Raw genomic sequence first — 18,634 nt, 5'->3', positions numbered from 1 at the left:
GTTTATTTTCTGGCATCTTTGTGAATTCTTTAGCACACGTCCAGTGACTCCGGTGTGTTCCATTTAATGCCCCTGTTCTGGGACAGTAAGATTCAATAGCTTCACACTGTAGCAAAACTAATCCCAACTGGCAGTGTGGATTGGTCAGAGACCATGATGAAGCGCCACACACGCTTGGACCAGTGCAGAAACATCATGCACAATCCTAGAGAATGCAGCTACCAAGTCTTTCCTTCAGCATTGATTGGGTTCATGCTCAGCATCAGCAGTAGGTATGTCTAGGCACCCATAAGCATCCAAGGCCTGACAGAAGGTCCAACTAGTAATCTACCCAGATTGCCATGGTGGCAAGGATGAGGGGGAGGAGGAGCCACCAACACGCCCTCTCTGTTTGTATTGCTGTTCTTATGGAAGCATTAGCACTTCATGTGGGAAGCATCAACCTTGTGCTGTAAAAACAAAAAAAGCAATTGAAGAAAATGAATGGGTGAGCATATGGTGGTGGTGGTGATGCAAATCCTTGGCTAGCCAGGGGTCGATGACCAGTGATCTGGGCATGTGCAACATGGGGACTGTGAAAACACAAGACCACTCCCTGTCTGCACAACTACCTGCCCTCTTCAGTGTGTGCCTTGGTATGTGGTTCAGACTCTCCATCTAGCAGTGGGGAGGAGGATGAGGATGAGGAGCCACTAATGGCCACTGAGTACCCCTAATATGGTCCAGGCCAACACTCTTCATCTGGTGCCCTTCAGATATTTTTGACAACTTCATGATTCCCAGCCATTGGCCCTGCTGGCTGGGGGTTCTAGTATAAACCATCTGGAGAGTACCAGGTTGGGGAATTCTGGTCCAGAGATCCCCGAGGCATAAGGAGAGCTCAGGAAAGAGGAGATGAGGAAATTTGAGCAGAGAACATGAAGCAGAAGATGAGCCGCAGGAAAATCCATTTGTATAGACTGGCCTGCATGTTTTTTTGTTTTTTTTTAAAGAACAAACACACACACATAGCTAATTTAATTCAACAAAATTCCTTGCAGGCTGGGACTTCATACGATAAGATTCTGCCAAGATTCCCACCTCCCCAGCAGCTGAATTCAATCATAAACCAACAAAACATAATGTTTCTCTATCACAACACAACATAGCTCAACTGTGTGTCATCTGTTAGCTAATGCCACTAATTGATCAGGATTTCTAAAGGAAGAGGCATAAAGCAACAATATGATTGACTGTGTATGAATGAATCAATTTATTTCGGTCACTGACCAGAGTGTATGATTGACCATCAAAGATGACAGTGGATGGAACCCTTAACTGCCACAAAAAGGGAAGAAATTAAGGTTGGCATGTATACAAGAACAACTGGAATTAAAAATAGCTTGAATTGTTTGAGATTAGAATTTACAGCAAAGGTGGACTCCACTGGAAACATTCATAGCTGCCAAGTTATCCATTTTTTTAAGGGATTTTACCTTATGCTGAATAGGCTTCCTTGCGAGAAAAGGGAAAACTTGGCAGCTATGAACATTTGAGTTTACAATGGAACACTGGGTGAATTGGAATTTGGTCACATGATCACATGCTTTAAAATTAGCAAACCTCTTTTCCTTGACTCAAGCTTTGTCTTGAGAAATGTGAATGTTCTTAAGTGCTATTCACAAAGTCTGAAGTTATTCCAAAGCTTCATATTTCGAAACCTTGATTTTGTTATTGGCACTCTAACCCTAAATACATTTAGGTGGAACTATGCCCTATTAATTTCTAATGAACTTATCTCAAAATGCATATAGATGCATTATCAAATATATAGATACCAAAAAAAGGAAAAACAACAAACTGGAAATATGAGAATTTGAATTTAATTTTTATTTAATTTTTATCCAAACCCTGCGTAAGGATGCAGAATCAGGCCATTACCATATAAAAAGTAGTACACATATAGAAAGGGAAGCAGAATGCTGCATGTGTCTGTATGGAGTAATGACATATCTGCATTACAAATTTATACTGGTTTTAACTGGGAACTGTAGTTTGGTAATGCTAATAATTCTCTGTTAAGAAATCTCCACCGCCAAACTCAGTCTCTTTCCTTAATTTAGTCATGCTTATTACTTTTAATGGGTCTAAGTAAAACTTAGTTGACCACTTACTCTGACCTACTGTAAGGCAGTTTTCTATGTTCTATGCTATAAATGAAAGAAAAGACAAAAATAAAAAGTAGGAATCAATAATGAAAGCCCTCCCCCAATGGGGAATAGAAGCTGATCAACATAAGGGATATTAGAGGTCGGTTCATCACTAATCTTTCTGCCGTGCTCAATAAGAAGAACCAAAAGAGACAGAAGCTGCAAGTAGGAAGCTGCTAATGAAACTTGCAGGAGACCTGGGCTGAATGAGTTTTACTTGTGCACTAACATTATAAAAGGCTGTAGATTGCTAGATAATGTAGCTCTATATCATATGCCATTCACAACCACAGTTTTAATTCTGCTTGCAGCCAACTGTGGAAAAGCAATGCCTCAGCAACACTAAAAGAGTCCAGTAAGAAAACAAGCATGGCTAAACAGCCCTTCTTCACTTCAGTCCTTTAAGCACATGATCAGTCCAGTTTTCTGCCCATGTTGAGGTATGCAACTGGCCTGAAACTTGACCTGATGTGCATATCAGCATGTGATGTGAATGATTCCAAGAGAGAATTGCCTATGTTCTTTCTTTCCTTGCAGGAAGCTCAAGCGGCTCTCCCTTCTCAGAGAGGAGACAGTAAAGCAATGCACAAAAACTGTGTTGTTTGCAAACCCAGATGATGGCTTACTCTTAAAGCGAGAAGAGTGTGAGAGAGCACACAAGAGATATAAACCTGACAATGATTTCCCCCCTTCATCTTAGTGCTTCTAAATCCTGTAGACCTCTTTGAGAAGCGCCATTCAAAACGAGCACAAAATGTATTGCAATAATTTCATCCAAAATGAGCACAAAATGTACTGTATTGCAGTAATTTCCCTTTCAAATGTCTTTTGGGGGGTTGTATAATTTTTTTGCCTGCACTACTCCACTATAATTTAATATTCTGCCCTGGGACAATCTTGTCAACAAAGTATTGCGCTGAAGGACAGCTATTCTTAGGATTAAAAAAAAAAAGTACCTAAAATATTTTGAAGCTAACTGAGCCAATAAAGGAGCCAAGAAATAGATCTTTGTGAAGAGCATCAGAAAAAGCAAGTCGCTCTGTCTTGTTTGGCTTGGCACTGAGGGAGCATAAGTACGCATCAAAGCTGCTACAACATGTCTCGCCTTTACCTGAAGACATGAAGTCTCCTGTGCTTCGAAGTATCATGCAGCACATAGATGTGTCTGCCAGATGACAAAGAAGCACACAAGCCGCCTAGCGAGTGAGGAAGCCTGGGGTAGGGATTCCAAATAGAGACAAATCTCTGTCCCTCGGGGAATTTGCATTGGGTCGATCTGTGTAAGAGATATTTCTCTACTAATTAAGTCTTGATTCCTTGGCTTCACTTGAAAGAGATCAAGAGTTGTATCAAGTGCTCTGAGCAGGTGCTGACTAGCCCCAAAAGCACTGGCCCATCACACCAGGTATGGAGTTTAACTACAGTAACAGAGGAAAGAAAGAGCGAGGGAGACTCACCTTGAGTGCTACATTGTGCAGAACACTTTCAATTATAATGGCGTACTTAATAACTTTATTAAGGCGGCTCCAATTTGGTTTGGCTCGGCAGAATTCCCTTTGGTAGCGAAAGATGCCCTGCCTTCCTTTATGTGAGGAATACTTAAGAAGTCAAGTTTAGATATAGCAGGAAAGGCAGAGGACAATTTAGTGCACCCTGGGCTCATCATTGGGTCCCTCTGTGTTTTATTGTGGCTGTATTCTGAAACATTTGTGCATTAATCTACGGTGTGTACAGAGTTTAAAATCCAGACAAATTATCATGAAGTATTTTTTTGGGGGGGGGGGGAGGGAAACCAATGTGCAAACGTGACAAAGTGAATATTGGAAAAAAGAGAGGCCCAAACTGACTGATTCATTCATCCCTAATTTGTAATATATACTCTGATATGCACAGTATTAATGGAGCTACAGATCTGAGTCCTGTGACCCTGTATGTTGTTGAGCAAACTTCAACCCTCTCTAACCCTAAGCCCGGCACACACAAATTAATGACTAACAGTAAGTTTGTCACAATGGCTCTTCATCTAAACATTGCTCTGCCATGAAGGACCTCGTCTTAGTGCACGGGTGTCAAACACAAGGCCCGGGGGCCAAATCTGGCCCGCCAGACCTCGTCATGTGGCCCGCCGAGCGCCCCAGCCAGCGGGACCCAGCAGTGGGATCTTGCTGCTGAAGCGCCGCACCAACAAACAGCTGGGGCCGGGGGGGGGGGTAGAAAGGCGGCCAGAGCAACGCTGCGTGGAGCGCCCCGAGCCACAGCAGGAGAAGGAGGAGGCAGCTTGCCGGGTCAGCGCCCGGCAGCGCCGCACGGAGAGTCCCGAGCCTCTGCGACGGAGAATCTCCTTCTCCTCCTGCCATGCCTCGGCGCCTGGAAACGGCTGCTGCTGCTGCTGCTGAAGCACAGACAAAGCACCCAGCAGCGCTGTGTGGAAGAGGAGGAGGATTCAAAATGCTTCAGGGCACTGCTGCGTCCCAGAGTCTCGGGACTCTCCGCACGGCGCTGCCGGGCACCGACCCGGCAAGCCGCCGCCTCCGCCTCCTCTTGCCTCACCTCCTCCTCCTCCTGCCGCGGCTCAGCCTCATGAACGTGAGCTCAGCAGCGGCTCAGCCTCACGAACGTGCAAGTCTGAGGCTTTACACACTTCTCCTAAAACGGACACCCGCTGCCTCACACTGCACGGGAAATGCTTTTTGCCCCTGGGTCCCTTCACGCTCTGTTCTGGCGCTGAATCAAGGCGGCGACCCCCCCTTCCCTTTCTTTCTTCCTCTCTCTCGTTCTTATTCTTTCTTTCCCTCTCCTTCCTTCCTTCTTTATCTCTGTCTTCTCTCCCTCTTTCTTTTTCTTTCCTTCTTTATTCCTTCTTTCCTGCTCTTCTTTCTCTCACCTCTTTCCTTCCTCTCTCCCTCCTGCTCCCTCTTTTCTTACTTTCTTTCTTCCTTACTTCCTTCCTTTCTTCCTTCTGTCCTTCCCATCTTTATTCCTCTCCCTCATTCTTATTCTTTCTTTCCCTCTACTTCCTTCCTTATTTCTCCCTTTCCGTCTTCTCTCCCTCTTTCTTTTTATTTCCTTCTTTATTCCCTTCCTTATTTCCTACTCTTCTTTCTCTCCTCTCTTTCCTTCCTTCCTCTCTCCCTCCCACTCCCTCTTTTCTTCCTCCCTCCCTCCCCTCCCTCCCTCCCTCCCCTCCCCTCCCTCCCCTCCCTCTCCCTCTCCTCAGAAACATAGGATGCTGCTTTATACTTCTGGCCCTTAAACCCTGGAACCAGGAGAGCAGCTCCAGTGAGTCAACCTCAGCCAGTCCCTTTGGTGAAGGGTGGTGGCTCACTCCCAGAACATTTGTCCTGCATGCAGAAGGACCCCAGCATCTCCAGGTACTAGTAGCTCTGCAAAGGTCCTGCATGAAACCCTAGCGAGCCTCCACCACCCAGTGCAGTTACCAAAATCATTTTTCAATAAATTGTACAATAATTGTACATTTGAATATCTACTTGCCATTATTCTGACTATGTTTCTGCTTTCAGAGCTAGTTATTACTTACATTATTACAAAAAACTAATAATTGAATGCAGTGACAATAATTTATGATAATAAAGAGTGGACACATAGTCCTACAGATACAACCGGCCCTTTGAGGGTGACCAAACTGCTGATGCGGCCCTCGATGAATTTGAGTTTGACACCCCTGTCTTAGTGGTAGATCATCTGCTATGCAAGAAAAATATCCCAGCTTCAGTCCCTGAGAGATTAACAGTACAGTGGTACCTCGGTTTAAGTACACAATTGGTTCCAGAAGTCTGTACATAACCTGAAGCGTACTTAACCTGAAGCGAACTTTCCCATTGAAAGTAATGGAAAGTGGATTAATCCGTTCCAGACGGGTCCGCGGAGTACTTAAACTGAAAGTACTCAAACCAAAGCGTACTTAAACCAAGGTATGACTGTACAGAAGTACCACCCTTTGGGAGGGATGGGAATTGGGAGTTCAATTTTGTTTTCTCTGATGTGTTTCACGAATTTTGGAGATTCAGAATATGCTTTTCCTGAGCATTTTTGGAGGAAAGCAAATGTAATTAATCTGGATCTAGCATCAGGAACAGTTTGCAATTGACCCACACATGACTTAACGGAAATATCATGACAGTTGGCTCCTTTCTAACTGCCGTCTTCCCATTCACGCCTCACCCCAGATCAATATATAGCACCTCGACGATCTGGAAAATTTCCAAATACTTGGGAGCTCAGACCCCCACACTTGAGCTAGGAGTAACCAACTGGCAATGGCAGGAGCAGCAAACCCTTTGACTTCAGAATGGTTACAATCACTTTCTTTGAAGTCCAAACCATCATTTTATCTCTTGTTGCACATTGCCTGTGATATGCCGGTCCATTCCACACAGCTGTCACTCGGTGAAGTCGGCAGGCATTTGAAGACGTGTCAGCTATCCTAGTGAAAAAGACAAGAGTTTAACAAACTGTTCCTCTTCAATGAAATTATTTGGATGCCTGATGAGAATATGATTCCGTATATTTTGTCCCATAAGGCCAATGACATGACAAAATCAGTTCTTAAAAACCCAGAGACAGCTGCCAAACTCTCTGGTAGCTGGAATGGTAAAGGCAGTGGGGGGGTGGGGAGATTAAGACCAATGGTGGTTTGAGCAGAAAGGTATTACTTAATAAGGTGCTGTCTCAACAGACACTAAAGTTGCTCACTGAACTTTCTAAAATGTTATGATGATGTCCCACTGTCCAATAAGATGCATGCACAAATGCTAACTTGAGTGTGGCTATAAAAATACTTTCTCTCCCCCCCCAAACACACACTATTTTCTAGTCACACTTTTAGGAACAATAACTTGAACTTGGAAAGGTTTAAAAAAAGTATATGGCTGTTTCCTATATCCCACACCATAGCAATCATAGTAACTTTTCTTTTTAAATGAGGCTGTAGTTTTATGCACACGGAGAACCGAACTCCGTTGAATTCCGAAGGTTGTGCCTCTAAGTAAGCTTGTATAGGCTGAGGCTATTAGAGATAAAAATGTATTATTCACATCACTTCTGAAAGTTTCCTTAATTTTTCAGTCTTGCATTTTAGTATGTTGGATAATGACCTCATACATTGCTCTCTGCTGTATTATTCAGTGAGGGGATTTTGCAGCCTAAGAAATTTGTTGCTGAATATATAGTCTTGCAAAAAAAAAAAATCCTGTATGTGAACCAAATTCAAATCAATTCTTGCTCTACTTCTGTTGACAGAACTTATGAAAAATGTAGGAATTTTTCTCAGAGACTCCCTCTGCAAGCAGATCCAGAAATGGACCGGGGCTTAGCTTTATTTCCCAACTTAGAGGTGGAGCCTAATAAGTACAAATAGTAGAAGAACATACCATCTGTTCACATATTTCCTGAGATCCAAACAGTATCTCAAGCATTCTAAATAGCCTGGTCCTCACTTGACCCTATGGGCACATCCACATGGCACTTTATTCTCGACTCCATGCTGTTCATGCATGCATGCTTTGTGTGGTGTCTTCACAGTGCGCTCCTCATCAAAATGTATCCCATATTCCCCCCCACCCGCCGATTTACCATTGCCAATATGGTAATATGGGGTGCCATTTTTATGGCGATGCCTTCATGTGGATGCTGTGCAAAACAACACCAAGTCCACAATAAGCTGCTGTATGTAAATGTATTAGCAGACTCTTATGTACTAAGCTTGGATCCTAGAACAATAGGCAAGTAGGATCCTAGAATGCAACAACTGATTGGCTTGCAGGAGAAGACCAATCAGGCTCCAGGAAGAAGTTAATCAGCCTATTAGGCTGGTAGGATCGTAGAATGCAACAACTGATTGGCCTGCAGGAAAAGACCAATCAGGCTCCGGGGGGGAGCAGAATCAGCCAATTAGACGGGACTCATTGTGTAAATAATGAATATAAAAGCCTGAGGTTTGGGGCATTTCATTCACTCTTTTACAAGCTGCAATAAAGAGCATGAAATCACTACAGGACTCCGAGTATATTTCACAGACCCATTCAAAATGTCTGCTTTTCCTTTCCTGGCAATAATGCAGGAACACTGGGGAAGCATCACAGAATAACTCAATTCATAGCATGGAATTCTGATGTCTGGGAGGTCTAGTATAAGTCCACCACCACTCACATGTTATTGCATAAGTAACATATTACAGAATGCACTTGCAAAAAACCCAGCAGTCTGGAGGGGCCCCTAAACTTGTGACATGTATCTGTTAAAAGTGTGATTATGAAGAGGCCCTGAGTTTGGCTCATTCCCCTGGACAAAATTATGGACAAGACACCTTAGCTTGAATAAATCACGTATTGTGCTATATAAGCAAAAATAAATAAAAATGGACATCTGTCTCTGTTTATGGATAGTGCTTACAAATCAACTGCCATAGTGAATTAGTTGTGTGTTGTCTCTTTTAGCACGATGTGGCCCATTGCTCTCACACCCAGGCATTTGCTCTTAACCTGGGATAAACCTTGCACAAAGAACCTGGTGATTGAGCTGTGTAGAACCCAATGACATTCTCAATGCCTGTGTAGAACCTGGATTCACTGAAAGTTCAACAGACAACAACAAAATGTCCCAATAAAAATCCTATTTTAAGAAGAAGAAATAAGTAGTAGAAACAAGAACTGCAGCAGCTAGGTTGCAAGTTTGTGTCAGACAAGTGTGATAGAAAATAGAATCTACAGCTTCTTTTATTATCTGTTTGCAATTCAGATGAATGGAATATGCTCTCGTCTTTCACACTGGAAGGGTGCTCCAGGAATTTCTGGTATGAAAGCTGCCTACATCTGCATATACCATGTGCTAGACCTCTTGGCAGACCAGATTACATTTTTAAAAAATACTTTAGAAGTCCTGCTGTCTTTGTTTAATATACATACATGCTTTTTTTCCATGGTCACGGCAGCTGCTTTGTTACTGGAGATTTAAAGCGGAGGAAAGACTGTGCCCAGGCATAATCAAGGAACAAAATGTGCAGCAGTCAGTGTTTCTTAACATACTGTATATTCCTGCGCATAAGACTACTTTTTAACCCAGGAAAGCCTTCTCAAAAGTTGGGGGTCATCTTATATGCCGGGTCATATTTCTTATACAGCGAGTATATCCCAAACTCTATATTTTAACTGGAAAAGTTGGGGGTCGTCTTATACGCCCAGTCATCTTATACGCCAGAATATACGGTATTTATCCCAATAGTGGGTGTAAATGGTCCATCGCCCTCCCTCCATATGTTTCCCTTGCAACAACCCTGTGAGCGCCCCAGAAGAGGAAATGCAGAAGAGAAAAAGGCAGACAGAAAAGAAGAGACAGATTTGCACAAAATGTGCATGTGCTAATTTATATGCATAGCTGTCAAGTTTTCCCTTTTCTCGTGAGGAAGCCTATTCAGCATAAGGGAACTTGACAGCTATGTTTATATGTATAGATTTAAATTTAAATACAAATTCAGTGCATCTCACCATAGAGGGGAAACTGTGGCATGTGTACCAGTTTAGTCTGCCATCCAAGGGGCACACTTTGGGTGTACAAATCCAGGGCTCCTGCTGTCCCTTCTTGGGATTATTTATCTTTAAACTATACTTGGACCAGACTGCGCATTTAGAGAGAGGATGCCTTCAAACAGAGGACTGTCATCTGTTAGCACTTCAAGTAGTGGACAGTCTTCTGTAAAGTAAGACAAATGGCCACCCAGCTAGAGAAGGACCTAGAAGGATGCTCTTAATACTCAAGCCAGTTCATATGGAAGAAAGTGATCTGTAAAGAAGTCAGCTGCTTAATGATTTAGAGGTCAAAACTAGCACTTTGAATTGTATTTGGAAATATGCTAGGAACCCATTTGGCTGTTAAAATAAAAAATCCCCCCCTGCCAAGCAGGAAACACCATCAAAGCATTCCTGACATATGGCCGTCAAGCCTCCGCTTAAAGACCTCCAAAGAAGGAGACTCCACCACACTCCTTGGCAGCAAATTCCACTGCCGAACAGCTCTTACTGTCAGGAAGTTCTTCCTAATGTTTAGGTGGAATCTTCTTTCTTGTAGTTTGAATCCATTGAATCCTAGTTTGAGAACTAGGCTGTTCGAAAACCAAGGTACAACAGCAGATAAGGCAGGTTTAACTATGTTGTTGTTTAGTCGTTTAGTCGTGTCCGACTCTTCGTGACCCCATGGACCATAGCACGCCAGGCACTCCTGTCTTGCACTGCCTCCCGCAGTTTGGTCAAACTCATGTTCGTAGCTTCGAGAACACTGTCCTCTGTCGTCCTCTGTCGTCCCCTTCTCCTAGTGCCCTCCATCTTTCCCAACATCAAGGTCTTTTCCAAGGATTCTTCTCTTCTCATGAGGTGGCCAAAGTATTGGAGCCTCAGCTTCACAATCTGTCCTTCCAGTGAGCACTCAGGGCTGATTTCCTTCAGAATGGATAAGTTTGATCTTCTTGCAGTCCATGGGACTCTCAAGAGTCTCCTCCAGCACCATAATTCAAAAGCATCAATTCTTCAGCGATCAGCCTTCTTTATGGTCCAGCTCTCACTTCCATACATCACTACTGGGAAAACCATAGCTTTAACTATACGGACCTTTGTCGGCAAGGTGATGTCTCTGATTTTTAAGATGCTGTCTAGGTTTATCATCACTTTTCTCTCAAAAAAGTACCAATCCCAAGAAAGGTACTACTGGACCTGAGAGTAAAAATACAACAATCATAAATGAAACAACTAACAATGCGCTGACACCCTAAACCAGCTGTCTGAGGCTAGTTGTTTCAAGGCCCAACAATATCAGAGGGAAATGGCATGGTTAAATTGGGCCAGGGGTCAGGAGCAGGCCAGGCAAGACATCAGGGGTGAGAAGTGTCTGTTCAGCACCTTCCATCTCAGGCAAGGAACCAAACCTGGAGCAACAGTTATATAGGGCCAGCCAAACACCTATTGGTTCATCAGATCACCTGATCTGGCTGGACTGACAAAGTTGTAGTACTATCTCTGACCATGACAAAGGTGGCGCTGTAGAAGAGCAGGAAACAGGCTTGAAGCACCATCTGTTTGAGGTCTGCCTTGATGGCACCGAAGGCAAGGCATCTAGGTTCTCAGTTTGAGACTTCCTCCATTATTTTGTCTCCATTAATCCTTTTCCATAGCCACTATGTCATTGCTTTTCTCCCAAGAAGCAGGCGTCTTTTAATTTCGGGACTGCTGTCACCATCTGCAGTGATCAAGGAGCCCAAGAAAGTAAAATCTCTCACTGCCTCCATTTCTTCCCCTTCTATTTGCCAGGAGGTGATGGATCAAAGATTGGGTCTGCATCCAAATCCGTGTATGGGAACTTCTGTAAAATAAAGAATTTTACACCTCCGTCCTAAACACCCCCTCCGCCAGCCCTGACAAGTTACCTCCAAAACATAAAACTAGTCAGTAACCCATAATGAAAGGAACTACAACTTAAGGGGTGGGAAGTTAGAGGTCAGAGTGCATGTGTAGGAGGCACCTGTGCATTCCTAAGGGCAGCCTTTCCCAACCTGCTGCCCTCCAGATGTTTCAGACTAAAACACACATCAGCTCCAGCCATCAGGGGCTCTTGGGGAGCTGGCCTCTGTGAGCAGAAGGATGGGAAAATGCCAGACAGATATTTCTCCAGTGCTGATATCAATGTCACATTTCCAAGCAAGTTAACAAAATAATTGCAGAAGAGGGATGCAAAGGAAAACTATTGATGATAGTCTGTACCACATCACTGTAAGCTGGCATAATTTCTAATGACCAGTTGCTCTGAGAGCTTTCAATTCGCCTTGGGGTCTATAGATCTATCATGGGTCGTTCTATTTCTGTTGCTGTTAAGATTTCCTGAGAAGTAGCACAGTACAATTTCACAGGCTGCGAAAACACATAATTTGTTGTGCCATTCTCTCTTGTGTCTTCTATTGGACAGGACCCTTTTATGGCTTCAAACGAGCATTTTCCCATGACAGTAGTTTAATGCGATGAAAATCTATGATCTCCAGCACCTCTTGTGTAACAAAAGTGTTCCACCCCCTCTGAAATAACAATGTAGGGGGGAAAAACTGGAGGGAAGCTGAAATGTTGGTTGGCAACCAAAAGGCAAAGAAGCAGCAAATTCTATGAACATTTATTTCAAAACAAACCCTACTTGATAAAATTTAGGGATGCTTTCAAGTTAAAAAAAGGTTTATCATTATCACTTATTGCAGTCAATGCAGATCCTTCTGATGGAAATACTAAGATCTTCAGTAGTAAACATTACAAGTTTAGAAACATTACCACAAAGCAAATTGAGGGCTCATCTTCTATTAAGGTCCAGCATATGGTTGGAAACTACTGAACATATAGTACAGTATATGGCAGGGGTCCCCAAACTAAGGCCCGGGGGCCGGATGCAGCCCAATCGCCTTCTAAATCCATCCTGCGGACGGTCCCGGAATCAGCATGTTTTTACATGAGTAGAATGTGTCCTTTTATTTAAAATGCATCTCTGGGTTATTTGTGGGGCATAGGAATTCGTTCATATTTTTTTCCAAAATATAGTCCGGCCCCCCACAAGGTCTGAGGGACATTGGACCGGCCCCCTGCTAAAAAAGTTTGCTGACCCCTGGTATATGGTATCCAATATGACAGAATTTATAGGCTACAACAAATTTACATTGTATCTGAAGAATTTACATTGTATCTGAAGAAGTGTGCATGCACACGAAGGCTCATACCAATGACAAACTTAGTTGGTCTCTAAGGTGCTACTGGGGGGACCCAGGTGGCGCTGTGGGTTAATGCACAGAGGCTAGGGCTTGCTGATCAGAAGCTCGGCGGTTCGAATCCCTGCAACGGGGTGAGCTCCCGTTGCTCAGTCCCAGCTCCTGCCAACCTAGCAGTTCGAAAGCACATCAAAGTGCAAGTAGATAAATAGGGACCGCTCCGGCGGGAAGGTAAACGGCGTTTCCGTGTGCTGCTCTGGTTCGCCAGAAGCGGCTTTGTCATGCTGGCCACATGACCCGGAAGCTGTCTGCGGACAAACGCCGGCTCCCTCGGCCTATAGAGCGAGATGAGCGCCGCAACCCCAGAGTCGGACACGACTGGACCTGATGGTCAGGGGCCCCTTTACCTTTTAAGGTGCTACTGGAAGGATTTTTTTTATTTTGTTTCGACTACAGCAGACCAACACGGCTACCTACCTATAATGAATTTACAGGCAGTGATTTTCTATTCCTGAGAATACACCTAAGATACTGTTCTCTGGAACTGACAGTTATTTCTACCACAAATATAATGTGCAAAAATTGAGAGGACCTCTAGAGAAAAAGAAAAAAATCCAATTCTATGCAGGCGGAACGATAAGTGGGAGGAGCCTTCTATGCAGGACTGGGACAAAGCTTGCTTAATTTGCAATAAGACTCTCCTGCAGAGCAAATGGGAGAAGGTAAGACCAGCTGGATACCCTCCTCTGCTAATGGAGAATGAGTTTTTCATTTGCCACTATGGATGATCCAAATGCAGTATTTGTACGTTACAGACCATAACCGGTTTGACCACGGCCTTCTCAAGCACGTCGGGCGCCCGGGCACCGTGGTGCGGAGATCTCTCCGGCGCCCCCGCCCCGCTCCGTTTCTTGCCGCGGCTGGTGGGCGGGTGCAGCGCGCAGCACGGTTTCCGCGCAGCGCCGGCGCCCTAGCACTCCGCACCACCCAAACTATCCCCTAGTGCCGGCCCTGGGTTTTACGGTAATTCCTTCTCTTCAGGGAACTCTGGGAACTGTTGTTCCGAGGAAGGGCTGAGGTCTCTAATACCTCAACACCTCCCCAAACTATTCACAAGTTCCTGCATGATAGGGTCAACCTCAAAATATATTGAATCCTTTTTTATGTCTTTTTTTCATATGAATTTCAAAGAATAAATTAGAGGCAGAAATTACCTGAGAGTCAACAACCCAGCACACAACAAGCTATCAAGACAGTCAAAAGTAAACAGGCCTCAGGTAAGGAACTCTGAATGTTCCTTAGACCGTAGTATCCAGTTACGGGATCTGATTTCTTTCCGCAGGGCCTGTAAGACAGAGTTGTTCCACCTGGCCTTTGGCCTGGAACCAACTTGATCCCCTCCCTCTCATTCCTTTTTCCTTCTGTGATGGATCTCATATTTGGGGAATTCCCTGGCTTTTTTTCTGGCCCACATAGGACCAGTCTGGATACTTGCCCTGGTGAAGATTTGACATTTTCCTCCCCAAACAGTTTTTGATTTAAGTTTCTATTGAAATGAGGCTGCATTTTAATGTTGTATTTAATCTTGTATTTAAGCTGTATTTTAATCAATTGTTTTATATCTGATGTTAGCCGCCCTGAGCCCGGTCTTGGCTGGGGAGGGGGGGTATAAATAAAAAATATTATTATTATTATTATTATTATTATTATTATTATTATTATTATGCTTTTCATTTACTCTTTAGTCCCAGGCCCAGCCTGCCATCACATGGGGCTTCCACAAAGTCTCCATTTTCACAGCCCTGCTATCTCTTGCACCTTCTGGCTGTGAAATGCATTTAATGGAATTCTGTTTTAGGCTCAGTATGACATTTGAGTGAATATAAAGATAACATTCAGAAGCAGGGTGAAAATGTTTTTTAATGCCAGCTTCATTAACTACTGTGCTGCTGAAATAAGGGTCACTTTGCCCAGACTGAAGTAACTGTGGATCCCTAATTGCATTTTATTTAAATTATTGCTTTATTTCAAACACGCTATGCTTGTTAGCAATTTAATATGGCCAGGAGCACAAATTAATTATACCTGGCAGCTTACTGCAGAGAAGTTATGGGAATCAATGTTTATGCTGTTTCTGTAATGCGTACCTTTAGTTTATACATTTAGATCAGTTCCTCCCAAATCATGCATAAATGTTTACAGCATCTATGTTTCCATGCAAATTGGATTACACTTGGCATATTCATCACAGAGACCCACTCCTGCTTCTCTTCAGTATTCAACTGTTTATTTTTCTTTCATTTAATAAGTGTGTGAGAGAGATTAGTGGGGAACACAATTAAGGTGGTTAATATTGACATATTTTAAGATTGCAGGACCTTGAACAAATCTGTTTGTTTGTTGCAAATAAATGTTCATGATGTAGGGATAATATATGCTGTTCTATTTATTGATATTGATACTCTTTTGGCTACAGTACAGTGGAAGGACAGATTGTGAAGCTGAGGCTCCAATACTTTGGCCACCTCATGAGAAGAGAAGACTCCCTGGAAAAGACCTTGATGTTGGGAAAGATTGAGGGCACTAGGAGAAGGGGACGACAGAGGACAAGATGGTTGGACAGTGTTCTCGAAGCTACGAACATGAGTTTGACCAAACTGCGGGAGGCAGTGCAAGACAGGAGTGCCTGGCGTGCTATGGTCCATGGGGTCACGAAGAGTCGGACACAACTAAACGACTAAACAACAACAACAACATTTATTGATATTGATACTCTTTTGGCTACAGTGCAGATATTATGTTGGTATCAAAGCCATATTTCAATAGAAGACTCTTCAGACATGGTATGCATAGCCACTGGTATGGTAGTTGCTCACAGACCAATACACATAAACATAAAGGGTTTTCTCCATAGGTTTTGACCTGGAATTCTAGTTGTGTACAGTGCAGATGTACAGTGTACAACTCTTTGTACACATTCCAACAATTGCATTTTTCCCCTCCAGGGAGAGAGACTAGAAAATAGAGACTGTCCCAGCAGATGGGAACCGTGGGAGCTAGGGGTGTCTACATTGTGATAGAAATAGGAGACATGGCTGATGTTCACATATTTGCCCCATGTCCAGAACAGAATTCAATCCAGCAAATCAATATTTTCTGTTGCTGGTTTTCAGTCTGCAAACAATGGGTAATTGATGATTGCCCATTTGTGTTGTTTCTCCCCTCTAAATTATTGAAATTAATGGTCTTTGTATTGAAATTAACGGAGTGGGATAATGCAATAGTAATGCAATTAATCACATAATTAATTATGTAAAATTCCACCATAGCTGACAACAAGATGAATAATGTATCAACAAAAACTACCTTGTTCATCTTTGCTGTCATCTATGGTGGAATTTTACATAATTAATTATGTGACAAAAAGCCAAACTGCAGTAGAACGGAAACAGCGCTGCATGCGACGATATGGGTTGGAATGGAAAACAGTGCCTTCTTGCATCCCTGGTGGAAGATTCAGTGCAGAGATGCTGTGAATGATACTTCACTTTGAATAAGATCTACCAACACTACCACTGCTGCTATGAAATGGAGCAGTGTTAATCTGCTTGTTCAGTTTAATTGCTTGTTGAATCAAGTTCAAACCGGAACTGTCAAAAATGTGACCATTCAGAGCAGGGGTGCACAACCTGCGGCCCACCAGATGTTGTTGGACTACACCTCCCATCATCCCTGATCACCCGCTCTGCTGACTGGGACTGATGGGAGTTGTAGTCCGGAAACATCTGGAGGGCTGCAGGTTGTGCAGCCCTGTTCCAGAGGAACACTGTCAGCCATCTTCATGTTACAAAGTCCCGACTGCCCTCAACTAGAAGATGGGCATATAATGGCACCATTCCTATGTTGGGGAACACTCTTCCAGCAGAGATTAGGCAGGCATCCTTGGTATTGATATTCAGGCATCTCTGGAAGACTTTTTTTAAAAAAACGTTGAAAGGCCTGTGCAGCTGTTTAATTTTTTTTAAAAAATTAGCCAGTCATTTCAATGGTTCCTTGTATATATTGTACATTGCTTTTAAATTTTACATGAGTGGGTGATACAGTATAAAAATACTTTTATGAATAAAATTAAAGGCATGTGTCACAATGCAGGAATTCATTGCATGCTCTTACAATGCATAATGCAACTAGAACTCTGACAAGTGCAGGGGCACTAGCTCCTGGGGGCTAAGCCCTTTTGGGTGCCCCAAATATTTCTAGGGTGGGGGCCAGGGCCCCCCAATGTCCAAAAAGGACAGAGGTGAAGGGTGGAGCCAAGCATGGCATGGCTCCAGTGGCGAGTTCCTCCTCCTCCTCCTCCTCCTCCTCCTCCTTCCACAGAGGGGAAGGAGAGTTGACGTAGTCTCCCACTGATGGCAGTGCAAGGAGGAAGAGTAGTCGCCAGCCACTGAAGCTGCTCAGCTGCTGCATTTGGCTCCACCTTGGCTCCTCCTGACATCACACACATGGTTTTGTGATGTCGACATCACATGTGACATCACGCACACAGGGTTGCCTCCCTTCTCGAAAGCTGGCACCTCTGAACAATTGTAAAAGATTCCCTAAAGGTAAAGGTAAAGGGACCCCTGACCATTAGGTCCAGTCGTGACCGACTCTGGGGTTGCGCGCTTATCTCGCATTATTGGCCAAGGGAGCCGGCGTATAGCTTCCAGGTCATGTGGCCAGCATGACAAAGCCGCTTCTTGCAAACCAGAGCAGCACATGGAAACGCCGTTTGCCTTCCCGCTGTCCTATTTATCTACTTGCACTTTGACGTGCTTTCGAACTGCTAGGTTGGCGGGAGCTGGGACCGAGCAACGGGAGCTCACCCCATCACAGGGATTCGAACCGCCGACCTTCTGATCGGCAAGCCCTAGGCTCAGTGGTTTAACCCACTGTGCCACCTGGGTCACCTCTGCGCCACCTCTGAACAATTGTAAAAGATTCCCTACTTGCATCAATAGAGAAGTAAGTTCATTGGGGTTTACTTCCATCTGCATTGTAGATTTCAAGCAGTATTGTATCACTGTAAACAACAGTGGCTCCCCCTCATTATCCTGGGAACTGTAGTTTGTTAAGGGTGCTAACTCCTACTCCTATCATAGAGCCATAATTTCCAGAGTAGTTTAAACCTTAATCCATCTTCCCAGGGAATGCTTCAGTTCAGTAGCAGCTGCTAACAGAAGATGAAAATCGGGGGCAGGGGGACTCTCTACCAGATGCAGCATATATATTAATAGTGATCCGTGGTCTGTGCACTGGCGCTAGAGTGTTTGATTCTCTTAGATGTGGCTACTGTAAATTTCACTGCCAAAGGATCATCTCCTTTTCACTGTCTGCAACAACACTACAAAGGATATCATTCTCAAACATTCCCCCCCCCTCAAAAAATAAAAGAATGAATATTTACACATTTTTCTAGAGAGACTTATTCTTAACACCTTGGATGCAGAGCAAGCAGCGACATAAATTTTTAAAAATATGCCACTGAAATTAGATGAATGCGCGCGGGGGGGGGGGGGGGAATCCAAAACAAACTCCTTCCCACAAATGAACTATCAAAGAGGAAGCACTCTAAGTCCAAACGTACATGGTATTTCAAAGCACAAATTACAGCGCATCTTTAAAATGGGATTGATCCTTTGTTCTCTGGCAGAGATTG

The sequence above is a fragment of the Zootoca vivipara genome, chromosome Z1, assembly GCF_965207765.1.
Source record: "Zootoca vivipara chromosome Z1, rZooViv2.hap1.1, whole genome shotgun sequence".
Lineage (NCBI taxonomy): Eukaryota > Metazoa > Chordata > Lepidosauria > Squamata > Lacertidae > Zootoca > Zootoca vivipara.
This window is presented reverse-complemented; position numbering follows the sequence as displayed.